We start from the raw sequence: 27832 nt of genomic DNA, 5'->3' as shown, positions 1-27832 counted from the left end.
GCTCCCCGCCCGAGGCTCCCCGGGCGCTGGGGGCCCACCCTCTGGGAGCCACCAGGCAGGAAGCTAGCCAGCCGGAAGACTGGCGCTCCCCACCCGTGGCTCCCTGTGCGCCGGAAGCCCTCCTTCCGGGGAAGGACAAGGTCGGGAGTGAGTCGCCGGTCCGAAGACTGGCGCTCCCTGCCCGAGGCTCCCCGTGCGCTGGGGGCCCACCCTCTGGGACCCACCAGGCAGGAAACTAGCCAGCCGGAAGACTGGCGCTCCCCCTAGCTACTGTTGATTCCATACTTCACAAAACATGTGGATGTTTCTGAATTATTTTGTTACATCATGATATAGGGCACATTCAAGATTTATTGGCATTTTGTGGATAGGAAAGGATATTTATATATGTCATATAACACAAACCAGCCCTCAGTACATGAAAATGCTGGCCCCAAATATCAGTAGTGTTCTGCTTGATAACCCTGTTGCAAGAGTATGTTCCTTCCACTACCATGTCTCTACTCATCACTACAGGATTATACATCATGGCTTCATGTCTACTTTTCCTTGGTAGCTCTAGATTCCAGAGGCAAATGAGCACTCTACGTGTATTCTACCTCTGAGAGTCACCCAGCCTCTTGTACATATATTTTTTGTGTGCTGAAGTGAGAGATGTTAGTGAGCTCATCACATCTTTCACTTAATTCACTCAGTACTTACCAGATTTAATTGCATTCCTGAATGTACATCTAACTCCAGATAGGGTCTCCACTGTTTGTGACATGATATTTTCTTTACCTTTCCGTAGTTAACTGGAAAGCAGGCTTCTTGTATTCTGCCAGTGATAAAACAGCAGAGAACATTTTCTTCTTACCAAGAAGCAGATTTGAGAAAATGCCACAGATGCTCAGGAGTATGTTTTCTGGTGTACAGAGTGTGTGCATTTAACGTCTTAGTATTCACCATCTACCGCCACCGTGGGCAGTATTTGTATTTCTCATAACCAACCATTTAGACTTTTTCTAATTTAATGGATTTTATTGATTCACAAGCTCACCTTACTTTTTCTATTTTTATCCCTCCTTTCTTTCATGCCTCTTTCTGTGCATTCTCTTTCCTTTTTCTGTGTATGCCCCTCTGTGAATTATCTGTTGATATCATATACTCATATTTCTGACAGACATTCTCTTGATATAACCGTTTCCTTCTGTTTTAGGCATTTCCCTGTCATGTGGAGAATCAAAATACTTTCTCTTGATTTTCTATCCTCATGTTGATTTTATCAGGTATTTTCTTTGCTGACCAGAGGTTTTTTTTTTTTTTTTTTTTTTTTTTTTGGTTTTTCTCCGGTACCGGGAACCGAACTCACGACGTTGCGCTTGCCAGGCAGGCGCTTTTGCCGCTGAGCTAAATCCCCAGCCCCTCTGACCAGAGGTTTTAAGTGTCACACATTTTGAATCTTTTGAAATTAACCTTAACCTTTGTGCCTTTAAAATTTATTTATGAAGATTTTCTTACTCCTGTTTCAGAAAATTATTTTCTTATGCCTTCTACATTTTACAGTTTCTGATTTTATATTTTTTGTCTGTAATTTGCCTGAATCACATTTGAATGCATGTGATACAAAATTCACATTTAGTTCACCTATAAACTGAGCAGTTTTCTCATCATAAAGGAGAGAAAAAATTTGTCTTCCTCTTGACATGTACTCTCAGCCTTATTAAATCTGAGTTTTAAATAAAGCAGAAGTGTTTCTTAAAATTTCCTATAAACTTAATGGGTCTACATATCTTTGAGGATCAAATTTAAAGGACTGTAATCTTATAGCATGTCCCAAACAACTGGACAGACTATATTATCACTGTACTTTTTTTATTTAAGATTCAAATAGTATAACAATCACCTTTGTTTTTCAGAAGGAAAGCTACTAGATTTTTGACGTATAGTTGATTTGCTGGTATTATAATATAGTTACATTAAAGTTAAAAATTTGTGTCAAAATATGTCATCACATCCAAGTTTATACATTATTCTCCATGTATTAAGTTCATCTTATCCAATTTTATTTACATTTTTGAAAGTGTAGGTCTTTATTTCTTTGTGCATATTGCTTATAATAGCTTTATAAAGATGGATATGTAAGTGCTTGTTGGAGTGTGAGAACATATCTACCTGTCAACAAAGTAATTAAGATGTGAGGAGGTATTTTGCTCAATAAAACAATAATTTCACAGATCAATTGAGGAGGCTAACATATTGGCAAAGTTATTAAGATCAATCTTCCAATTAAATATTTTTTTTGGGAAATATTAATTAATTCATGCATCATGGGTATGTTCTTGCAATTTTCATTCTATTATTGGCAAAACATTTAAATTTCCTTAGTATGAGTGTGAGTTATACAGTAAATCCATTCTTTATGGGGAATCGATGCAAATACAGATCACTTTTGAATCAGTATTCATGAATATTCATGAAACCTTTTTCATGGATAGCTCCTGTTTCTGGTTGTACAACACTTGATGGACATTCCCATTATTTCTATCTTTTAGCTTTGCTAAATGCAAGGTGTGACCATTCATGTATAAATTTCTGTGTAGTTATGTCTTCATATCTCTTGTTTATATATGTAGGAGAAGTTTGATAGGTAATACGGAAACTGTTATCACTGCATATGGATTGTTCCATTCAAGAGTCATGAGGAGATCTAATTCCTAGTGAGACATACTAAGGTTAGAAACTATCTGAGTAAATATGAAGACTTTGGTCACTTAGGAGGCAATGGGAGATAGAGGTTTTCTTTTAATTTCTCCCTTTTTGAAGATGGGAGTAGGAAGACAGACACCTGTAGCCTTAACGTGACCCAGACTGGTAGTTAGTTGCCCGTCCCTGGCCCCAAATTGTGAGCCGGAGTAAACCTCTATTTTTTTCAGTCTGAATTATTTTTTTTTGAAAGAATGTACTTAAAAAATAACTGTACATTTCATAGTGCAGAAGCTGTCAGACTGTATTTCAACATTACTGCCCATCGTAAATTCTCAGTAACTGAGTTTTCTCCGCATCCTTACCGACATCCTTGCTTATCCTTATCCTTGCTACTCTCCATGGTCCTGACTGTCGACTGTTTAGTGGCATTTCATTGTGGTGTGACAGAGCATTATCCTGATGATTAGTGACAAGCATGGTTGGAATTGCTTCGAATACATGTTTTTTTAGCCTATAGATGTAGGATTTTTAGTTCCATTTTTAGGATGAGTAGAGAGACAGATGTAATGCTGGTTTACTGGCTGTGGTTTCTTTCAGTAGAAAGAAAAGAGAAAATATACGAAATAACCTCTTGAGTGTGATCACTTGTGTTTAGAAAAAAGAAATGGAGTATGCATCAACCTTTTGTTGTTAAATAGAAAAATAGGCAAAAAAGTATCATATTTTAATACTAAAACTTTTATCCTTAAAAACTGAGTTGAGGGCCCTTGCTTGCTCTGCTACCTTTTTCCTGACATGGATCATTTCTCCTCTGTGATGCCTATCTGCCGTGCCACCCTGCCTCGGAGCCAGCTGTGATCTGCAACCTCTACAAATTGAGCTAAACAAACTTTTCCTCCTTTAAAAAAACTTGAGTTTGAGGGCTACGAGTATACCATAGTTGCAGAGCAATTATGCAGCAAATGCAAGGATCTGGGTTCAAATCCATTACTCCAAAAAAGAAAGTATGAATCAAAATAATATTGGCTTGAACAGAAATCAGAATCTAGAAGATAGGTCTGTATTTTTGTGTGCATTGAAGAATTATTCCCAGTAGCCCAGGTGGGAAAACAACATAAGTCCACTTCAGTGTTTCTGTTAATGTACTTTCAGTTACTGTGGAAAAAAAAATAGCTGACATAAGTTAAAAGGAGAAAAGGACTTCTTTCAGGTGTTTCTGTCCTTTGTCCAACTGTTTCATTGTTTTCAGTACGACAGCAAGATGGAACCCTTACGGTGGGCACGGTGATGGAAACCTCACTTCACTCAGAATGGAGGGGGGACATAAGAAGGAGTTAAAACATCAGTTTAGAGAGTAATCACAGTGACCTTCTTCATCCGTAAGTAAGTTAGTACACTGAAGAGGTCAGAATCTACATGATGCTGTTAACTTCAAAATGGACAATCAGCTTGCAGTCGTGCCTTCAGAATGTGGAATTTACAGCAGCTATTACTTTGAAACCATAATAATGGTTAAAAGGTTGAGAATAATGTAGTTTATTATTCAATGAAACATTATTTTCAAAAAAGAAGGAAATCTTGCCATTCATGACAATATGATTAACCTAGAGATTATTAAATAAAATGCTCCAAACGTAGAGAAATTACAACAGGATTATACTTCTACTTTACACCTGTGGTACAACCTATTAGAACCATAAGGTTTAGATAGTTAACATGTATGGGAGATTGAAAATTGAGGTATGAATGAAAAAAAGATGAATATTCTCTTTTATTTTTATTAAAGCCAGTTTCTAGATATCTCATCATGACTGGTGAATGATACAATATCCCATATAGTTTTAATTTTTATTTTATAAGTCATTTCTACCACATGCTAAAAAGGTGACTGTTTATTAATAGATATGCTAACTAGACAGGTTGTGGTAATCATTTCCCAACATAGCCATATATCAAAACAGCTGTGCACTTTAAATATGTACAGTTATACTTGACCACTATGCTTTAGTACAATAAAAATTGTCAAGTTAAATAAAATTATAATGACTGTGTTTGTATGATGTGTTTAAAGATTCAACTCTTTTCTGCATATTTACAAGAATAGTATATCTTTGCCCTGTTTTAATTTTTGAAGAAAAATTAGAATATTTTAATCAAGTTTATACAGTACTGATTCATTGAGAATGTAAAAGAATTGCTTTGATGATATGATTTGGGAAGCAACTGACCTTATTATAATATCAGGACATCCCATGCATGACAGAGAACTGTTAGGTATGCATACAATATTTTTTACATTTTTTTGGTTCTTAATTATTTCATCTTTAGAAACATTGTATGCATTTGCCTAATTACTATAGAAAATAATACACAGATTTTGACAATATTATGTAAATTTGCCAGTGGTGTATCAAACAGATGCTGTTTGTGGGTTCCTTGGGATGTTAGTTCTGAATTCCATGTAAAGATTTATTTTTGTCATAGACTTCAACTAAATGTGTTGAGACTGACAGAAGCAGCCATCTCTTGCCTTGCCTGAATTTGTATTTGTTACCCAGACCACTAATTGTTTTATTTATTTATTTATTTATTTATTTATTTATTTGGGGGCAGTTTTGAGATACAGTGTCAATACACATTTCACTCTGGCATTGAACTCACTATGTATCCCAAGTTAACCTCAAACTTGTGGGACTTTTCTGCCTCAGTTTCCTGAGTGCTGGGATTACAGGTGTGTACCACGAGGCCTGGCATACATCTGCCCACAGGTTGGTGGGATGCAGTGGGGGATATAAAGTCTGCCTTAAACTAGACAGTCTTGGCAGGACCTGGGCCTCCCTGCATCAGCTGAAGTGTCTTTGTTCTTGTATGTCAACTGTACCTGCTATGTCCTGTTCCTCATGGTAGAGCAAGTTTAGCTGCCAAGATCTAAGCATCTTGTCCTGTCTCACCGAGGTAACTTCAGCATGTGCTGAGCCCTGTTTTGGGGCAGCTGAGTGCCTGCATCCCCGCTTTCTCACCATATAGTGCAGTGACAGTGGCAGGGCGGTGGGGAGACCTCGGACTCTTGTGAGGTGTGTGCGGGCTGGCATGGAGGTGTGTGGTACTCTGTCTTCCAACTGAAGACGTGGTGTCATAGTTTGTATGTAAAATGTCCCTCAAATGTCTCATATGTTTGGAAGGTGACTGGGTTGTGTGTGCCTTCTACTCATCACAGCCATTGACAAGTTCAGTTGCTGATGTTTTAAGATAGGTTACAGGGGATTTGAGAAGGAACAGTGTATTCTTATACCAGCTCGTCCCATCTCTCTGTTTGCAGACTGCTGTGTGTTAAACACCTTTTCCTCTCCCCTGTCCCTCTGTCATCCTGGTTTTGCCTAGGAGTTAGTGGACCATGGACTGAAATTGTGAACAGCAAAAACCCAACTCTGTTCATTTAAGCTATAAGTGTTGGGTGTTTTGTCCCTGAGATGGGACAGTGGCTAAGACATCTGGTGATGCTGAATTTAAGAAGTGTTTAATAAATATTTTGGGTCTCAAACCCAAAAGTTGTCTTTTCAGCCGTGGGCTTTACTATAATAATAATAAATTTCTGAATTTCCAAATGCTTCAACATTGCCAGAGTTATTGCAGGGTGTTAGTAAAGGCCATGAACACAAACGGAGAGGATTAACGTTGCTGGGAAAAAAGTCAGAGTGGTAGAAATTGCCAAGGATGCTTAAACCCCTTTGTGACACCCACAGCAATGCAGTGAATAAATAGATCCCTTGTAGTTTATACTGCAAGGAGTATTAGAGGGGGCAGTTATCAACTGAAGGAAAATGAATCCTGCGAAAGAATAACTTCCAGAAGTTGTTGCCCGGTGAGCCCACCCCGAGAATCTCTTTCATCTGTAGCATTAATATGTACATGTGATTTGGTGTGAGTGGAAGGAGGTAGGTGCCATTTCTCGCATAACTGCTGTTTTTTGGACAGTTTGTAGACTTGTTTTTAAAAGTGTCTGAGGGACATCCTTGGAGTCTCCTGCTTCAGATACGTGCCTGTGAGCTTAAGATTAGTTGTGTGTATAGCGCAATTTTCTTTTGAAAGTTAGTCTTCTCCCCCTAGATTCCAGAACAGAACCTAAAACCTCTGGGATTTCCTGAAGATTAGAAATACCTTTTTCTTTTATCATAAGCCCTTTTGATGCTGTCCCTTTATCTTTCTTTATAGGTTGACTAAGCTGCCCTAGATTTCTTCAGGGTGGTGACTCAGGAAACCCGTCGTCCTGGGCTTTGGACTGGGATCTGCTCTTGGAGAACAATGGTAGGACTCAGCTCAGCATTGGTCAGGACTGTGATACCTGGATAGTGTAGGTAGTGAATTATGAGCCCACCATTGACTGTGGGTGAATCGTTTCATGTTCAGCAAGCAATATGCATTTCTGTTCAGAAGTGAAACTTTCTCATGACCGGGGGCGTGTTTCTTCCTGTGATCAGAATTGAGCCTGTGGAAGAGGAAGCAATGTTACGCTGGCCAAATGGCTAAGAAAGGTGTTTTCCTCCTGTGACACTGACTCTGGAACTCAGAGCACGGTGACATCTGGGCAACAGGCAGGAAGAGCCTACTGAGTCTCATAAGAAGGCTGGGCTAGCCGGGCTTTGTAGCATATACCTATGATCCCAGCAGTTGGGAGGCTGAGGCAGGAGGATTGCTGCAACTTGGAGGTCAACCTTAGCGATATGGTAAGTTCAAGAACATTCTAAACTACTTAGTGAGACACTGTCTCAAAAAATAAAAGAAGATAGGGACAGCACTGAAAGTCCAGGAACACTGCTTAAAAGCTGTTATTATCCCTCAGGCTAAGTCAGGTCTCATCGTGGGAGAAAAACTGGTGTTCATGCTTCTTTGTTACAGTCTATGATTTCAACAGCTCTCAAGTAGGTCCTTTCTTTGTCACTCCTGACTGACAAGGCAGGCATGGAGGAGGAGCCAGTCACTGATGAGTGGGCTGGCTATACAGTCAGGTGGGCTGAGGCAGGAGGGCTCCTCAGTTTCACACTAGAGTCCAAATTCTGTATTCGTTACTGACAGCAACCCCGGCTGACTTAGACCACCTTAGTCTGCGACCTCTACTGGCAGCTCACTGCGTGGTAGGACATTTGGAGACCTTTGAGCCATACAAAGGTAACTGTGAGGGGTGGATACCCTGGGACGGGATGAGGCTGAGGTCTTTACAGATGTGGAACTGGCTGTGGTGTCCCTGGAACCTTCTGCTCAGCTCTAGAATCTGAGGTCTTCTCGGTCTCAGCAACTGCATCATCCTCTGTCTGTCCTGCTCTGGCTGGTGCTGGGCTAGCCTAGGTCCCCAGTGTCCTGTCTCCCAAGGGCAGCCTTTCAACCTGGAGCATGGTCCCAGTCAGCTCCAGCCTGCAGCTATATCCAACTGTGGAAAGAACAAGGGTCGTGGGCAGATGCCTGGTTCCGGTGTGGGGTCAAGCTGGACCTGCAGTGGTGTGGTGGTCCCTGGTCGCATCCTTCCAGCAGCAGGCCTGCTAAAGCTGAGTTTTATAAATGTCTGTGATACAAGGTTTTGGCCCCGCAGTGTATCCCCTCGGGCCTCTGTGTCTTCATGATGACGGAAAATTCCTATTTTCAGGTGCGTTTCCGTATCACCAAGCTCATGATAGATGTTCATAAGGCCCCAAGATCGAAAGAAAGGTTTAACATTGCTAGTGATGTGACTTGGTGGTGAAGTGCTTGCGACGCATGCAGTCAGTGCTTGTGTTCCATGCACAACACAGCAACAGAAAAAATGCTAAAATATTAATTTTGAAGTGGCACCTCTACTACACTATCTACGCAGTACACCGCTTTCGCATAGAGTTTAGAATGCCCAGGAAAATGGAAGGCATGTTTGGGCAGGTTGAAAGTGTTCCTGCTAAGAACACCTTGCAAAGGGGCTGCCTGCGGAGAGACTCTCTGAGGTGGGACCACTTCATGGACGGGTGGTTTTGTAGGAGTGAGGTAGAGAGGAGTGTCATCTTTCCTATGGTTGCCATCCTGGGACTGTTTGTAGACGTTGTTTTAACATTTCAAATGCTGACTGAAGTGGACTCGGTGTGTAAGGAGTACCACAGTGTGGGAAAGCTCCGCATGTCAGTCTGCAGGTGTACAGTGTTTATGTATAAAAGGGTTGTCTGTGTAGGGAGGAACAAATGGAAGGAGAAAAATGTGAGGCATGAGGATGGTAGGGGGTAGAAATCAGCACTTACAGCGTTGGTCTTCCCCTGAGGTCGGGCTGTCCTTAGAAGGAACAAGAAAGGATTGTGTGCTGGCCTGGTCTAAGAGAGGGCCAAAGATCAGAGGCCTGGCGGAAAGAGGGGAATCTTAGTATAAGTTAGATAAATAGGTCTTTTGTTACTGCTGATCAGTTCATCTAAATATTTTTGAAGCAAAATTAGAAATCGATAAACTGGTCTTGTAGCTTTAAAAATTGGGTGGACAGCCGGGGATGTAGCTCAGTGGCATAAGTGCTTGCCTGGCAAGCCTGAGGTCATGAGTTCGATTCCTGGTACCAAAAAAAAAAAAAAAAAGAAAGAAAAAAAGAAAAGAAAAATTGGGTGGACACCATCATTCTAACAGGAAGGAGTTTCTTCAGGATACAAAGGATTACAAGGGGTGATTGATATTTTCATTTTATAGGAGGCAATTGTAGGGAATTTTGCTCTGAGATACATCCCGTACACTTTTTAATTTTTTTTTTTTTTTTTTTTTTTTTTTTTTTTTTTGAGGCCAAATCTAAGTTGTCTGGGGTGAATTTTCAGTCCTGTTTCAGCCTCTTGGACTGCTGAAATGATAGCCATATGCAACCATTCCTGGCTGAGTTCTTTAATCGCCACCGTTAACCAGGATGCCTGTGCTTGGGTGGATTAAGCTTCGGTGAGGCAGGTTAGTGCACACCTTTAATCCCAGACACTTTGAACACTGGGGCGGGGGCACTGCGAAAACAAGTCCAGCCTGGACAGTTGAGTAAAACCTTGTGTCAACACCCGAGGGTCTGTCTCCATTCTAAAGAAACTTGTCTAATATGCAATATGAATTCAATCTGTAGTACTGAAGAATAAAAGTGGTAAGTATTCAGTGCAAAATTTAGTTTTATTTTTGAATTGTACTCGTTCGCACGCTCGTGGGATGTTGTATAATACTTGCTTTTGGCGCTGGGCAGGAGGACACATTGCTGTTTCAGCGATGGACATCAAGGGAAAACAGAACTACATTCAGTAAAGTACCTGAGATATTTAGTACTTTGTCATCAATTAGGCTTTGCATTACATTATTTTCTACAACTACAAATTGAAGTAAGTGTGTTGAGCAGATTTAATGGTGTCAAGGCTTAACAACGCTTTAGCCAGATTAGGTATAACTACAAATTGAAGTAAGTGTGTTGAGCAGATTTAATGGTGTCAAGGCTTAACAACGCTTTAGCCAGATTAGGTATATTTAGTGCCTATTCAGTATATTTTATATCCATCTCCCCCCCCCGCCTCCCGTACCAGGAATCGAACTTATGACTTTGCGCTTGCCAGGCAGGCGCTGTGCCGCTGAGCTAAATCCCCAGCCCCCGTATATTTTATTTTCAACGTCCTTTAGTTTAATCAAGACATTTTCTCTTTCCGACTCAAGCAGGACTAGAAGAGAAACAGTCTGATGAACTTCATATTGTAGAGCAAAGCACTTTGTGAAGAGTTGAAGAAAAAACACTACAGACGCAGTTTGAGTTGGAAAGAGAAAACAACTCCCCTTTGTTTTGTGTTCTAAAAGTGATGGGAGACTGTGGGCCCTGAAATTGCTCTGGGTCGGTCTGGATTCCCCACGTCCGAAAGTCAGCCGTCTCCTATTGATATCCCAGAGAAGACCATGGGAATGGCCTCAGGAAAGGGGCAGATAAAACAGAGCTTCTGGGCTGGGGATATAGCTCAGTGGCATAAACGCCTGTCTGGCAAGCGCAAGGTCATGAGTTCGATCCCCGGCACTGGAAAAAAAAAAAAAAGCTTCTGTTTCCAGTGCATTTTAATCTGTCCTCTGCACCTTCTTATGTTCGTCACCATGGAGCAGCGAGCAGTGGAAGCTCATCGTGGTTACTTTTCTCATAACTGAGACAAAACACCCGACGCCGAAAGTTAAGGGAGGAAAGGTTTATTTGGCTGGCAGTTGTAGAGGCTTCAGTCCACAGTCGGCTGAGTCCAAGTCAGTGTGGCATGGCAGGCGAGCGTCGCAGGGGATAAACACTTCATGGCGGGCAGAAAGTAGCAAAGCCAGCGAGCAAAAAGGACCTTAGCAGCGTTTTCCTGCCCCTTTTATATTCTATCTAGGCTACCAGGGTTAGGGTGGTACCAAACCAATCAGTGGACTGATTTATACCCGAGTCCTAGAGTTGCATCCTGAATCAGTCACGCACTCTTCGTTCGGCCGCCTCTGAAAGAGGCCCCCCTGGGGCCGCATGAAGCTTTGGGAGGGACATTCAAACACAAGCCACAACAAGGCGCCTGTGGTTTTTCACTCTTGCGTCATCAGAAATGCATCCCGGATGGGAAGGACAAGAGCGTATACAAGTACAGACTGGGAGTAATGTGGTTAGTCACTTGGCTTTGGTTTGGGAATGCAGAGTTAGAGAGAAGCCAGTTCTGGGGTCTTTGTTTGCCATTTTCGGGTACCTTGCCGTTCAGGAGCTTATGTGTCCAGAGAACCTGCTAAGCAAGTGGTTTCACTGCTGGTGATTCCGTACCTCAGGAAACGTGTCCGGGTACCACAGCGTCTTCTTCGCATTGTCCACATTTAAGGGAGAGTGGGCTTTTCAAATTCTGTCAGTAATATAAATGCCACCGGGAACATTGTCTTTCTTGCTGCCCTACATCCAGATTTGAGCAAAGGCCACAGATGACCAAGTTTATGCTCGTCATTGCACCTGGAAGCTTAATATACCCCACCCACACTACCACCACCATGGGGCCGCTGTTTCCCTTAACCAGCAACACCAGAGTTTCCCTAATTTGAAGAATGCCATGGGTTCACAGTGAAACTCAGTTGCTAATTTTCATTTTTCTCTCTTTTGTGCTTCCTTTCTTTGATGCTTTTCTCTTTTCAGTGTAGGCCCTTCTGTAAACTATCTGCTTGTACCATGTGCTCATATATGTGATGAGTACTTTTTAGTGAAATCTTTCTTCTATTCAAAGTATTTTTTGACACTTGTAGAGAATCGAAATACTTTCTTCTGATCGTCCATCTGAATGTCAATTTAATCAAGGATTTTCTTTGCTGAACACAACTCCTATCTTGTACGCTATAACCTTATAGTGTCACCTTAATGTTTGTGGCTTTATAATTTTATTTCTGAAGTTTTCTTCACTCTTACATCAGAAAGTCATTTCTTATACTTCTATATTTTATAGATTCATATTTCATGTTTTTGTCTTGAATCTGCCTGAAGTGCAAATTTGAATGTTTGTGATTCAAAAATCTTGTTTACTTGTCTCATAAAATGAGTTTACCACCATGAAGGAATGATCAATCACTTCTTTTTTAAAATTTTTTTTATTTTAAAGATAATAGTATATGAGAAACAAGCAAACAAAGAAATAGAACAGTAGCAGCATACCAGTATCACGAACATAAACAAATCAAAGCAAGAACATTCCAAGTGATACAAGGTCTCAAGACAAAATAATACAATTCAGCAGTGGTTGTTATATTGCATATCGCTGTCCTCAGCTACATTGCTCAGATTACCAGATGTAAGAATGAAGGATTGCTCAAACCATTAAAGAGAATAAGAAAATAATTCTTCGATAAAACATTAGAGATAATGTAGAGTTTCACTAGACAAGATGGTAGGAGTTCACCATTGTAATTCCATTGCGTATTGTTACCATCAAATCAGTTGCTCAGGATCAATCACTTCTTGATGGTGTGTATAGCCAGCCTTATCAAATCTCAGTTTTGTATGAGGCATAGGTATTTCTTGGTTTTTCTTATGAATGTAGTGTGTTTATATTTTGTCTGTCATTCAGACTTAAATGATTGTAACTCTATAGCATGTCCCAAACCGTGGAAATGGACACCACTCCTTTTTATTTGTGATACGAAAAGTATAGCACTGTCCTCTCTTTTTCAGAAGAGAATCTATTCTATTGTCACAATTATAGTTGATTCACTGGTATTATCAGTATACTTGTAATAATGATAAAATTTGATGGATTCATAGCATAATCACATGATCAAACCTAACTATTCATTCTCAACATACTCAGATCTTTCCTGATTTTATTTATTGTATTTTTCCTCTGAAGATACAGATTTTTAAAGAATTTTTGATATTGTTTACATTAGTTTTATGCTTTATGAAACAATTTTATAGTTTTATGGATATGTAGATGTTTGATATATAAGTTCATCTCTAGGACTTAGAGAAACTTCCTTTAAAATAATAGGTGAGGAGGCATTTTCTTCTATAAAAAAACAGATTAACATAGACTGAATGAAGCAGCAGAGTGGAACATCTGTTAGTTACCACCTTTCAGGGCAGATATTAGAAGTCTGTGCAAAAATTGATACATGCTCAATCTTCTAAGTAGATCTATTTTTACAAGGTAGTTTCTTCACCAAAATGTTCATTATATTCACAAGTCATAGGTCCATTCTTGCACTTTTGAGTCTACTAATAACAAAATATTTTTTCTGTTTTAAGTTCTAATATGTTAAAAACTGGTTTTTAATCAAATAAAAGACTTAGGTTGCTTGGTAGTTGGTGCACACTGAATATAAGAGAAAAACAATTTGAGTGCCTTGTTTATAATTTGTGTTCCACTGGGAACCACTTAGCCCTACTATCTTGACATAGTTTTAGTGGGTATTAAAACTAGGAAAAACACTCACTATTTTTTCATTTGATCTTCTTCAGCACCATGAGGGTTCCTGTCGTTGTTCTCAAATATGACATCTTGGTACTTTTATCATTTCTTCAGAGTGATTTTTCCTCTTTTCAATCCTGACATCATTTATTTCTGCTTCTTGCCTGATCACACTACACATGAAGTTTGATTTCATGTAACGTAACAGTAGAGACAGGGACCATCACTGACTTACTTGTGATCCTAAGGTACTTTATGCACCGTGACTCCATTTGGTGTCCACATGGCAGTCTTATGGTACATTGTTTTATCTACTTATTAATCCATTTGGATTTTTCAGTTAGAGGCCTCTAAGAAATAATTGGTAGAATTTGAATTTTAGAAAATATTTATGCCGAGGTTCAAATAATCAAATGAGATTTTTCTTTGTCAGTTTTTGTGATGAGTTCCATTATAGTTTTCTAAACTATATTTACCTTTGTTAAGATTAAAAAAAAATCGCTTAATTATGACATACTGGCTGTGTATGTGTGTTTGTGTGTTACCTTGGCTAGAATCTAAGGCATCATACTGGTTTGGAACCCATGCTACCAGTTAGGTACGTGCCAAACATAGGAAGCTATTTTCTAATACACCGTTATATTGGACTAGGATTTAAAATCTGCATGGATAGGTATAAGGAGTTTATAATTGCCTTCATTGTGAGCGTATTGCCTGGATTTAGTTGAGGATTTCATTTATGTGAAGAAATGAGCTACAGAGATACTGTACACCTTTTAAAAAAGATTACAGACATGTGAGCCCAGGGCCTGCAGAGCGTATCGTTTTCTTATTATAATGTTTGCAGTTTAAAGACTAACTGTTCTCTCGAGCATGAGGGCCAGAATCATAGCTGATAGGTAGCTGCACAATCACTTGCTTTTGATGAGGCCCACCGGAAATCCATGTTCACTTTTAAGAAGAAATGGGGCAGGGGCTAATGGTACAAGGTTGCCATAGTTTTTATTGTGTAGGTCTTTTCCTTCCTTAGGTTATTTTTGTGGGTGCCATTGTGGTGATAATTTTTTCTGTTTTTCTCAAGGTGTTACTGATTTTTTTGTATGGATTTTTTTTTAACATAGCTTGGCTAAGGGTCCCTTGAGAGTTTGATTGGCTTGCTCAACCTTTCTTGATGACTGGGGCCTCCACGCGGAGTAGAAATGATGCTTAGTTCTCAGTGCTTTGGGGACACCCTGTGTGATTTGAGTAGTGAAGGAGGGCCCATTAATGCTCTGGATAGACCTCAGGAGTTGAATCTTCGGCACCACTTCTGTAAGCTGGACTTTTGCCACCTCCAACACCTATTCTGACCTTGTAGAGAAGCCTCTGTCCACCTAGTAAAGGTATCAGTGCACACCAACAGGTGTGTGTACCCCTTACTTGTAGGGATGTGGGTGAAATCTGTTTGCCAGTCTTCTCCCGAGGAGGACCCACAGCTTTGTATTCGTTCAGGCAGTGGGGGAGTATAAGTCTGCATTATGGAGGGCACAGACAGAACAAGCCTTAGAGACCTGATGACAGTGCTGTGGACCTCAGGCTCTGTAAAGAGCCTGTGTGCCGTAGGGATGGTGGTGCTCCGGCCAAGTTGAAGGCATCATCATGTAGGGACTTCATGACTTGCCACTGCACTTGTGGCAGGAACGGTTGGGATCCCGCATACTACCCTTGGCTCTTTTGGACTCTTCCCTCCTGAATTATTGGGGTCTTGGCCTAGCTCCAATCTCCTAAACAAGTGGATGGTGAATGGCTTGAATAAAAGAGACCAGTAGTATGATTTTGGAGCATCCAGGAAGGTTAGAACTATCCAGATTAAAGACAAAGAGCTCCGCCAGACATCCAGTATTTATTTGGTTTTCAAACAAAGGAAGGGGATATGGAGGTAAGTGTGGGAACTGAGCAGGACCTTGGGAGTCAGTTCAAAGACTTCGCCAAGTAGTAAAATTTGTCAGTCAAGAGGACTGTTAGACCGTGAAGGCTGACAGCTTTATTGCTCTGGAATAGGGAATGTCAGCAGCCCATATCTTTGGCTGCCTCAGCTGTGGTGATCTTGACTTTAGAGCACTATGCCTATGCTCCTTACAGCACAGCCAGAGGTCCCTGTGTTCAGCAGCTTAACCCTATACAGCCTGGTCTCCAACTGTGAATTGCTTGAGGCTCTTTTGCAGAGCATCCTGGCTCTAAGTCGAGATCCTGGAATGGGACTATTGATAGGCTGGGCTTAGCAGTCTGTTTGGCAGCCAGATTTGCTTTAGAATTTCCCTAGGAGACAGGGTTCAGGGAAGCCTGATATTCACAGCAATGGTCAACTGCTGCTCAACTTGGGAGATAAACTGTCCTAAGGAGGTTGAGGATCTCTGGTCTGCGTTTTATCAGCAACTGGTGAATAGTCAGAAGTCCTCCCTTTTTTTCCAGATGGCTGCCCGAGCTTGTAAGACCAGAAAGGTACATTTGGAGTCGGTGTACACTGGTGGTGGTGAACCTATGGCGTGTGTGCTGCAGCAGGCTGTTTGTATGATTGAAAGCCCTTGTTACTGTTTTTCTTTGAAGACAAAAGATGTTAATATGAGTGGCTTTTTCAAAACTAAAACCTCAGTATTCAGGTCTAATTGCAGTGTTGAAACTTTGCGATAAATAAGTGGCTTTGGGGTTGCAGTTTGAGTACTTGATCTCTAAAAGGTTCGTCATCACTGGTATATACTGACCCTCTTGGCCTTGGCAAGTTGGAAAGCCCAAGTGAGGGCAGACAGTTCTGACTTTTGGGCAGAAGTCCCAGGTGAGAGTCCTCTTGCTGCAGTGGCCTGGTAGGACTGTCTGGGGTAACCCACCCTCCTAATAGCATATTTTATGAAACTACTGCCCATTTCAAAGGTTCAGGTTCTTGTCTTTGATTTTCATCATACAGAGGTTTGGCTGTTACATTAAAATGGATATCCATGTGTAACAGAAGCCTATCACTCCCAAGAAGGCCCTCAACTGCCCTTTGGTCTCTGGAGAACCCAGGTGGCAAATTTTCTCTGTTCTCCTTGCTGACATGTTTCTTTGCCCTTTTGTTAAAAGATATTCCAGATATGTTACTTGTGTTGAGAAATCTGAGCCTTATCTTGGGACACTGTAACACAAAATTGAGAGTTTAATGGCGTTTTTATTAGATATCGCTTTGGTGGGACTGCAAGTGAGGTCATCTATATTTTGTAATAGTTCTCCATTTTTTAAACTTTAACTCTTATCTCTGGTCTCAGGCTAAGGTCTATGCAAACAAGTGGGGGCTATCTCTGAAACCGTGAGGGACACTGGCTAGTCCCAGTATACTGTTGACAAAGCCCTGTTTAGGGTTCCTTTCACTCAAAGTGAAACAACTGTTGGGAATTAAAATCCATGGGGATGGAGAAGGCATCTTTGAGTTCAAAGAGAACCAGTTAGTGTCTCCTGGGATCTGTGGTAAAAGGATGTATGGGTCTGTTACTAATGGATGAATAGATACTCCTCTTCACTGACTTTTCTATAATTTTGTCCTAGGTGATATATTCCTAATGGTAACTGTGGAAAAAATAGGTATATTGCACTGGCATGCCACCAGCAGCCCAATAGCCAAGAATTGATCAGTAGTGGACTTTATCCCCTGCCAATTTCTCTTAAGGTAGCACTATCTTTGTGAGGGTGTAGATTAGGGTCCCTCAGCAGAATGACTACCAGAGTGGCCTTGACACCCTGTCCAGGGTACCAACAGCGTGTGCTTGGGGATCAACTCCCAGCAGAGAAACTGGCCCCCATGGGGTCAGGCTGGCTGGGTCCCTAGCAACTAGGACATGGACTGTCACAGGTTTGAATGACAAACTGTCCCTGAGTAGGAAGAATATATCACTCATTTACTGGTATGGGGCACTCCAATTTCAACATGAAGGCAGCTTGGAAAAGGAAATCTTCCAACTGGTAGTTCAGGGTCGGGGTAAAGAAAGATCACCAACCAGCTCCTTCAAGGCATGCAACTTTGGAATGGGATGAGAGCTCACCCCAATAAGAAATTTGAATTGAGGAAGACACCTCAAGACAGAGATAAGATACAGAGGCTTATCTGCTACATGGAGGGTCACTCGAGGCTCCTGTGTGGTGAGGAGGCTGTCCTTGTGTGGGGGCCGCGTAGGCCTTTTCAGGCACTGTTGGTGAGAGTGCAGGCATTCTTCCATGGCCGTCACGGTGGCGGACAGCCTCACCTTTCTCTGGGAATGAGGGGAATCTCTTCTCCAACGCCGAGAGTCTTTGGTGTTCTCACAGGCCCGGCAAGGCTTGGTTGCTTTACAGGGCACTCTTGTCCGGTGTCCTGGCCACTTGCACTCAAAGCTGTCTGACTTGTTGCTGACACTGTGTGATTAACTCAGTTCCTCTTAACACAGTGGCTTTCTATCCTTTAGGGTGAGCTTGGCTTTTCCAGCTTCTCTCTTCCTCAGCTTTTGTTTCTCTTTTATTTTGTCATGAATATTAAGGATCAAATAACCCACCCTGATCAATTTACTTGTCCTAGTGTATGGGCCCTGAGTTCCTAGAGCTTTTTCCTAATATCTGGAGCTGACTGAGTAATAAAATGCTGTCCTAGAACATTCTAACGTTCGCTAGACTCCAGGTGTAAATTAGTGACTTTGTGGAGTGCCTCTTCCAGCTGGAGCTGGAAGGCAGCTGGGTTTTTATTTGAACCTTGACTGATAGATCTGAGCAGATTGTAGATTACAGGCGTGGACTTCTCCTCATACATACCGTGCAAGGTGACCAGAAGGTGTAAGCTCCATCTGGCTTCTTCTCCCCGTTTTGTAATCAGGCTTCAGCCCCCTTAGGGTCCAAGTAATGCATCAGTTTGTTGTGTATTAGCAGGTTAAGCCACGAAGGCTTCATCATTAACGTGCTTTCCAGCTCTTAAGATCCTTTTTCATTGTTATTTTTGCTTTATTTTTATTGCTGTGCAACAAGAAACCAGAGTGACCTGGTTTCTTGACCTGGACGTCATCTCACCAGGTCAGATCAAAAGTCGTTGCAAGGGTATGGAAACCACCAGCAGACTCTTTAGGGTCCCCAGAAAATCTACCCGGTGTTGCGTTTTGTTTTGTTTGTTTTTGCATTGCTATGCATCTATCACTGAGAAAAGGGCTTGTTGAGAAGGTATGCAAATAGGGATTCAGGTGGGATGGATGGTTTTACTCCAGAATGCATGGTGTGGGCAAGGAGAAGTCGGGGGAGCCTAACAAGCCTGCCCTTGGGTCAGTCACTGATGTGTTCTGAGGGACCTTAGAGGGCGTCTCTCGAGCCACTAGCCTAGGGATGTGACCTGACAGGGCTGAACTCCTTGGGATTTGGTCTTAGCAGACTTAGAAAACATTTCCTTACGTCACTTTCCACATGGGAATCTTACATGGCATCCTCTAGGTTTATAACCTTGTCCAGTATCGTCAGGCTGTCCCCTGATAAAACGAGACTCTTAGGGGCCAGAAGAATTTGGCCTTCATTTTGTTTTGAACCTTTGGATCACTACCTATGACCATAACTCATTTTTTGGATGAGTAGTCTAGAGCTGGGGTACTATATTGGCTGGATGCTTCAAGCCAATTATAAAACCACCTAGCCTGACAGTATGAGTGTCTAAAGTAGCGTAGTTAATGCTTTTAAAAAAAAAACAACCCTAACCCACCAAACCCTAATAATTTTCCTATAGATGTGGTTCCTAGAGATTTTGGCTGATAAATAAGCAATTGAACAGATGATATCCCACTATCTGATGGTAGGGGGCAGTCTGTGAACAGGAAGCATGACCTCAAGCAAGATGTGAGATTTAAACTACCACAGCTGATAAGTCCATGCAGGACTTGGTTTTTAAAACTTGTGCCCTTATATGGGAGGGCTTTGACGGCATGACCTTAATTCCCATACCATCATGTTGAGGACAGGGGTATAACACATGAAATTTGGGAGCGTTCGTCTGTTCAGACCACAAGTAAATTATATGAGGATGTACTCTATTTTGAGCAATGTTACAAAATGTATAGGGCTTAAGATTCCCCAAGAATTACTATGCTGATTTATAATCCATGTTGAGAATTTCCAGGTGGATTGAAACTGAAGCTTACTATTCTGTTTTGAATTTATAAAAATAGTGCAATGGCAGATGTTATAAAGTGAATGAGACACAAAATATCTTAAGAACAAAATACAAATTTGACTACCTTTAATACTGATATCTTTTTTACTTTATAGAAGAAAGGAAAACAATTCCATAACAAAATAATGGGAGAATAACAATAGTTAATACATGTGTATTATCTTTAAAGTACTCAGAGTACAAGATATGGGCATAAAAAATTCTCCAATTGATACTAGCACAAACCTTCCTTTTCAATGAACTACGAGACACTAGTATTATACCTAATTTATATTTTCTTCCTTTTTCCTTCCTTCCTTTCTCCTTTCCCTCATCCTTGTTTGTATTTGCCTTACTCAAATGAGAGCTGTCATACAGTGTTTAAGCTTGTGTCTGGTTTATTTCACTCAACTTTATATTTTCCAGATGTATCCATTTTCCTACAGATGTTTCAAATCTTTTTTTTTTTTTTTTTTGTCTTTTTGAGACAGCATTTCATTATGCAGTTCAGGCTGGCCTTGAACTCACTGTGTAGTGCAGGCTGGCCTCCTGAGTGCTGGGATCACAGGCATGCACCACCATGCCTGCAGATCTGTTATTCTTTATAGCCTAGTGCTGTTCCATTATATAGATACCATATTTTCTATATCCAGCCATCTGTTAGTGGGTATACAGGCTACTTCCAGGATTTAGCTATTTTGAATGTGCTGCTATGAACGTTGGTATGCATGAATCTGTAGTATGATGACTTAAGCTCGTTGGGGAAAATACCTAGCAGCCGAATAGCTGAGTTGAATGAAATTTCTAATTTCAGTTCTTTGAAAGAAATCTCCATATGTATTTCCATAATGGTTCTATTAGTTTACATTCCCACCAACAAGGCAGGGGATTTTTTTTTTTTTTTACCCGAGCAAACCACTATTTATTATTGTTTAATTACCTAATGGTTGCCATTCTTTCTGAATTAAGATGGAATCTTAGTGTTATTTTAATTGACATTTCTGTAATGGCCAGAGATAGTGAACATTTTTTCACGTATCTGTTGACCATTTGTGTTTCTTCCCCTCTGAAGTGTCTGTTCATTTCTCCTGCCTATTTCTTGACTGAGTCCTTAATTTTAGGTGGTTTGTTTATTTATTTATTTAGTCTTTTTGAGACAGGGTCTGGCGATGCAGTTCAGGCTGGCCCTGAGCTCACTTTGTAGCCCAGGCTGGTCTCGAACTCGCAATGATCCTCCTGCCTCAGACTTCCGAGTGCTGGGATTGGTTTAATTTTTTTTGAGTTCTTTGTATATTCCAGATGTTAGTCCTCTGTCTGAGAAGTACCTGGCAAATTTTTTTTTCATTTTGTAGGTTTTCTCCAGTCTACTGATTAATTCTTTTCAGTCTGATATAATTCTATTTGTTGATTCTTGCTGGTATTTCTTGCGTGATTAGGATTCCATTTAGGAAATCCTTTCCTGTAACTTTGTCTTCAAGTGTTTTACCTATTTTATCTTCCAGAAGGTTTAATAGTTCTGTTTTAATGTTTAGATCTTTGAAGCATTTTGATTTTAATTTATTATGTGGTGAGAGATAAGAGTCAAGTTTCATTCTTTGGTAAATAGATAACAAGCTTTCCCACCACCACTTGTTGAATAGACTGTCTTTCCTCCAACATATGCTTTTGGCCTCCTTGTCAGAGATCAAATAGTCATATTTGTCTGGGGAGGTTTCTGTATCCTTAGTTTTGTTTCATTGACCCATGTATCTGTTTTTGTTCCAGTGTCATGCCATTTTATCACCATTACTTTGTAGTACAGCTTGAAGTCAGGTATTGTTGTACCTTCTGCTTTACTCTTATTGTCCAAAATTGCTTTTGTTCTTCTGGGTCTCATCTGGCTTCATATGAATTATAGGATTGTTTTCCCTAGATCTGTAAAGTATGCCTTTGGTGTTTTTGATTGAGATTGCATTGAATCCATATAGCAGTTTTGGAAGTATGTTCATTTTGACAATATTTCTTCTGTGTATGCAGGAGTAGGGGACATCTTTTCATTTCTTTGATGTCCTCTTTAATCTCTTTGAGAGTACTGTAGTTTTCTTTGTAGAGGTGTTTCACTTCCTTGGTTCAGTTAATTCCTAGGTATTTCATTTTTCTTGAAGCTACTGTGTATTTTCATAATTTCTTTCTCATCTCTTTCATTGTTGGTATACAAAAATACTAATGATTTCTGTGTGTTGATCTTGTATCCTACTGTTTTGCTTAAATTGGCTATTGATTCTAAGAGTTTTTTGGTGGAGTTCTTTGGGTCTTCCATGTAGATATCATGTCATCTGCAAGTAATGATAATTTGAGTTCTTCCTTTCCTATATATATATACATATATCCCTTTTATTTGTTTTTCTTGCCTAATTACTCCGGCCAATGTTTCAAATACTATGTTGAGTAGAAAAGGTAATAGTGGACGTTCTTGTCTTGCTCTGGATTTTAGTGAGAATGCTTTTAGTTTCTCCCCATTTAGTATGATGCTGACTTTTAGTCTGAAATAAATAGCCTTTATCATGTTCAGGTGTGGTCCTTCTGTACTTGTTTTCTTCAGTTTTTTTTTTTTTTTAAATCATGAAGTGGTGTTAGATTTTGTCAAAAGTCTTTTCTGCATCTATTGATGTGATCGTATTTTTGGACCTTGCTCCTATTTATGTGATGTATTACATGTATGAGGTATGGTCCTTCTATACTTGTTTTATTCAGGGATTTTATCATGAAGTGTTGGAATTTGTCAAAAGCCTTTGCTGTATCTGTTGGTACGATCATATGATTTTTGGCTTTGTTCCTGTTTATGTGATGTATTATATATATTGCCTTATGTATGTTGAACCCTCCTTGCATCTCTGGGATGAAACCTCCTTGATCATGATGTGTGATCTTTGTGATGGTGTGTAATGTGCTGCATTCTATTTGCTATTATCTTATTGATTTTTGCATCTATGTTCGTTAAAGAGATTGGCTTATACTCCCCCTTTTTAGTTAACCAGTCCTTATCTGGTTTGGGGAATCAAGGTGATACTGGCTTGCATAAATGAATTTGGGAGCACTCCATCCCTTTCAATTTCTTTGAAGAGCTTGCAGCTTGGTGATATGACATCCTTAAAGGTTTTGTAGAATTCAACAGTAAATCGATCAGGTCCTGGGCTTTTGTTAGTTGGAAGATTCTTTATTACTGTGTCAGCTTCATTGCTTGTTTTAGGTTGTTAAGCATATTTATATCTTCTTTGGTTAGTTTTGATAGTTTGTATGTGTCTAAGAATCTGTCCATTTCATCAAAATTTGCTAATTTATTGGATAAGTTTTTTTTTATTTTAAAGATAAAAGAGCAAAAACATATTAACAAACATAGGCAAAAACACAAACAATGAAAGCAATACAAAATTTCAGACAAGGTGATAGAAATTAATAATGGTTGTTGTATTGCATATTGGTATCTTCAAATTGGTTACTCAGTTAAAAAATATAGGCATGTAAGACTGGTCAAACAATTAACTGTTCCTTTCCAAAAAGCAATAGAAATTAATAGTACAATTATCTTATGCCAGATGTGGTGGCACACACCTGTAATTCCAGCACTCGGAGACTAGGGTAGGAGGATCTTTGTGAGTTCAAGACCAGCCTGGGCTACCAAGTGAGCTCAAGGCCAGCCTGAACTGCACAGTGAGACCCTGTCTCAAAAGGACCAAAAAAACCCCCAAAACAATAACAACAAAAAAACCAAAACCCCAATTATGTTAGATATCTTGTGTGTACATATATACATATTTTCCCCTTCTTTTCTCTTTTCCCTCATCCCGGTTGTTCTTTCCTTTTGAACAGTTTCTTTCCCTTTCACAATATCTATTGTATCTTTCAGATTTTATTTACTTTTTCAAGTTCTTACACTAGTGAGACAATATGGTGTTTACACATGTGGGTCTGATTTATTTCGCGTATGAGTGTGGTCTCTAGTTGTGTCCATTTTCCTATAAAAGTCTTGAGATTATCTTCCTTTATAGCTGAGTAATTTTCCATTATATAAAAATGCCACATCTTTTTTATCCATTCCTCAATTGATGGGCATTTGGATTAATTCCACCATTTAGCTATTACAAATTGCACTGCTGTAAACATGGGTGCACATATATTATTGTGGTATGATGTGTTTAGTTCTTTGGGAAAAATATGCAAAAGGGAAATAACTGGGTTGAATGGGACCTCTAATCCTAGTTTTGTGAGGAATCTCCAGACTGACTTCCACAGTGGTTGCACCAGTCTACACTCCCACCAACAGTGGAGAAGGATTCATTTTTCTCCACATCCCCTCCAGCATTTGTTATTGGTTGATTTCTTGATGATAGCCCTTTTTTCTGGGGTGAGATGAAATCTCAGTGTTGTTTTAATCTGCCTCTCACAAATGACCAGTGATGTTGAACATTTTCTCATGTATTTATTTTTCATTTGTATTTCTTCATCTGAGAAGTGTATATTCATCTCAGATGCCCATTTTTGGATTGGGTCTTTGAATTTGGGGGCCTGATTTTTAAAATTCTTCATATGTTCTAGATAGGAGTCCTTTGTCTGAGGGACACTTGGCTAAAATTTTTTTTTCCCAATTGGTGGGGTTTCTTTTTACTCTGCTGGTGATTTCTTTAGATATGCAAAAACTTTTCAATAAGATGAAATCCCAGTTGTTGATTCTTTGAAGTATTTCCCATGCAGTTTGGTTTTTGTTCATGAATTCTCTGCCTACCCCTATGTCTTCAAGATTTTTACCTACTTTCTTTTCCAGTAGACTTAGTGTTTCTGTTTTAATATTTAGATCTTTGATGCATTTTGACTTGAGTTTGGTGAATGGTGGTAGAATTGGGTCTATTTTCCATCTTTGGCAAGTGGCAAGCCAATTTTTCTGGCACCATTTAATAGAGAAGTTATCTTTCTTCCTGTGAGTTTGTTTGGCCCCTTTGTGAAAGATTAGGTGGCTGAGTGTGTTTGTGGTTGTGGCTGTTTCTTCCGGTCTGTTCCACTGATCCTCTGGTCTATTTTTTTGCCAGTACCATGTTGATTTTATTACAGTAGCTTTGTAGTATAATTTCAGGTCTGGGATTGTGATTCTACTTGACTTGTCTTTGTTACCCAGGATAGCTTTTGCTATTCTGGGTCTCTTCTGGTTCCAAATGAATTTAAGGAATGTTTTCTGTAGATCTGTGAGGTATACTAATGGTATTTTAATGGGAATTGTATTGAATCTGTATAACAATTTTGGTAGCGTGGCCATTTTTACAATGTTGGTTCTTCCTATCCATGAGCAAGGAATATCTTTCCATTTTCTGAAATCCCTTCAATCCCCTTTTTCAGTGTACTGTAGTTTACACTGGATAGATCTTTTACTTCTTTTGTTAGATTGATTCCTAATTATTTCAGTGTTTTGAATGCTATTGTGGAAGCTATGGTTTCCTTAATTTCTCTCAGTGTGTTTGTTGTTTGTGTGCAGGAAGGCTATTGATTTTTGAGTGTTAACTTTGTATCCAGCTATGCTACTGAATTTGTTGATTAATTCCAGGAGTCTTTTGGTGGCATTTTTGGGGTCTTACGTATAGAGTATCATGTCATCTGCAAATAATGATAATTTCACTTCTTCCTTTCCTATCTTTCTTTCTCTCTTTTTTTTGGTTCAGGACTTGTGCTTGCCAGGCAGGTGCGTATGCCACTGAGCTATATCCCGGTCTTTATTCCTTTTATATCTCTTGTTTGTCTAATTGCTCTGGCTAATGTCTCTAGAACTATGTTGAATAGGTGTGGTGATAGTGGACATCCTTGTCTTGTTCCTGATTTTAAAGTGAAAGCTTTCAGTTTTTGTCCATTTAGTATGATGTTGGCTCTTGTTTTTTCATAGATGGCTTTTATCAGATTGAGGTAAAGACCATCTATTCCAATTTTCTGTAGGGCTTTTGTCATGAACGAGTGTTGGACTTTGTCAAAAACTTTTTCTGCATTTATTGAGATGATTATATTTTTTTTGTCTTTTGCTCTGTTGATATGTTGTATTATGTTAATTGATTTGTGTATATTGAACCATACTTGCATCCCTGGGATGAATCCTACTTAGCATTGGTGTATAATCTTCTTTATAATTTGCTGAATTCTGTTTGCTAGTATTTTATTGAGTATCTTTGCGTGTATGTTCATTGGTGAGATTGGCCAGTAGTTCTCTTTTTTGGTTGGGTCTTTCTCTGGTTTTGATATCAGTATAATACTTGTCTCCAGAAATGAGTTAGGGAGAATTGCTTCCTATTCAGTTTCATTGAAGTGTTTGAGGAGTGTTGGCATTAATCTCTGAATTTCTTGTAGAATTTTGCTGTAAATCCATCAGGACCTGGGCTTTTCTTTCTTGGTAGGTTTTTAATCATGTTTTCAATGTCATTAATTGAGGGATTCCTTTTTTTTCTGTACCAGGAATCAAACTCAGGATCTTGCCCTTCCAGGCAGGCTCTTATACCTCTAAGCCATATCGCCTTAATTTCTTTAATTGATATTGGATTATTCAGGATTTTTATTTTTTCTAGATTCAAGTTTGGTAATTCATACATATCTAGGAATCTGTCCATTTCTTTAGTGCTTTCCATACTATGGGAGTAAAGATTTTCAAAGTAGGTATTAATGATCTTCTGAATTTCTATGGGATCTATAGTGATTTGACCCTTTTCATTCCTTATTGCTTGAATTTGAGTGTTTTCTTCTCTTTTTTTTTGATAAGGTTGGCTAGGGGTTTATCAATTTTATTTATTCTTTCAAAGATCACAGCTCTTTGATTCATTAATTCTTTGTAGTGTTTTCTTTGTGTCAATTGTGTTAATTTCTACCTTGATCTGTATAATTTCCTCCCATCTTTGGGCTTTGGGCTTGATTTGTTCTTCTTTTTCTGAAAGTTTGAGGTGCAGCATTAGGCTTGTCATTTGTTCTCATTCTCTTCTCCTTATGTGAGAGTTCACCGCTATAAACTTCCCTCTGAGGACTGCTTTCAGTACATCCCACAGATTCTGGTAAGTTGTATTTATATTTTTGTTTGTAGATATTGTTTAATTTCTTTAATTTCTTCTGCAACCCAATGGTTGTTCTGGAGGCTATTGTTTAATTTCCATTTGTTTATGGAGTTTTTTGGTTCCTTTTGTCATTAATTTCCAATTTCATTGCACTCTAGTCAGATAGCATGCATGGGATAATTTCATTCCTTTGCATTTAGCTAATCATGTTCTATGGGCCAGTGTGTGGACTATTTTAGAGAATGTCCAATGTGCAGTTGAGAAGAATATGTATTCTGATGTTGTGGGGTGAAACACTCTGTAAACATGTACTAATAAGTCCATTTGTTCATACTGTTTGTTCAGTTGGAATATAGTTTTTTAAAGTATTTACTGTCTTCTGAATTTTGACAATGTAGTGATTTCACTTTTTTATTTCTAATTGCATTAATGTGAGTCTTTTTCTTTTGGTGACTCTAAGGGTTTATCTGTTTTATTCTTTTGAAGAACCAGCTCTTCGATTTGTTGTTTTTTTTTCTTTTTTATAGTTTTTTTTTCCCCCCATTGGTCTCAATTTCATTGATTTCTGTTCTCATCTTATAATTTCTCTCCTTAATTTTGGTTTGGGCCTGGTTTGTTGTTGTTTCTCAAGTATCTTAATATTTCTCATAAGGTTATTTATTTGAACCTGCCCTGTTTTCCTACTGTGAGCATTGATTATGATGAATTTTCCTCTTAGAACTGCTTTCATAGTGTCCCAGAGGTTTCATTGATTTGTAGTCATTGTTACTAACTTCCAGAAATTTTAAAATTTCTTCTTTGATTTCTGCTGTACCCATTGGTTGTTTAAGAGTATGTTGTTAATTTTCCAGGAGCTTTTTGCCTTTTGTGAAATTTCTTCTGTTTATTTCTATTTTCATTGCACAGTGGTCTGATAGTATGCATAGGGTAATTTTATTCTTTTCTTTTCTTTTCTTTTATTTTAAAGATAAAAGGAGGGAAACATTAACAGACATACAACATTTTACAACATATCACAAGCACAATACAGACAATACAGAGTT

General features: G+C 39.4%; 1 protein-coding gene across 5 annotated transcripts in view; it reads left to right on the top strand.

Annotated features, from left to right (window-relative positions):
* Positions 1-27832, top strand: part of LOC102023842 (zinc finger protein OZF-like) — a 48435-nt gene that overhangs the window by 5326 nt on the left and 15277 nt on the right. The window contains exon 2 of one of the 5 annotated variants that reach the window (XM_013507658.1): positions 9462-9618. The exons of the other annotated variants lie outside the window; for them this stretch is intronic. The gene's annotated coding sequence lies outside the window, so the exon portion shown is untranslated. The remainder of the gene's footprint in view (positions 1-9461; positions 9619-27832) is intronic. 5 annotated transcript variants of the gene reach the window in all.

The sequence above is a fragment of the Chinchilla lanigera genome, unplaced genomic scaffold (genome assembly GCF_000276665.1).
Source record: "Chinchilla lanigera isolate Chin_1 unplaced genomic scaffold, ChiLan1.0 scaffold00131, whole genome shotgun sequence".
NCBI lineage: Eukaryota > Metazoa > Chordata > Mammalia > Rodentia > Chinchillidae > Chinchilla > Chinchilla lanigera.
Note: the sequence above shows the minus strand (reverse complement) of the source record. Positions and strands in the feature narration are given on the sequence as shown.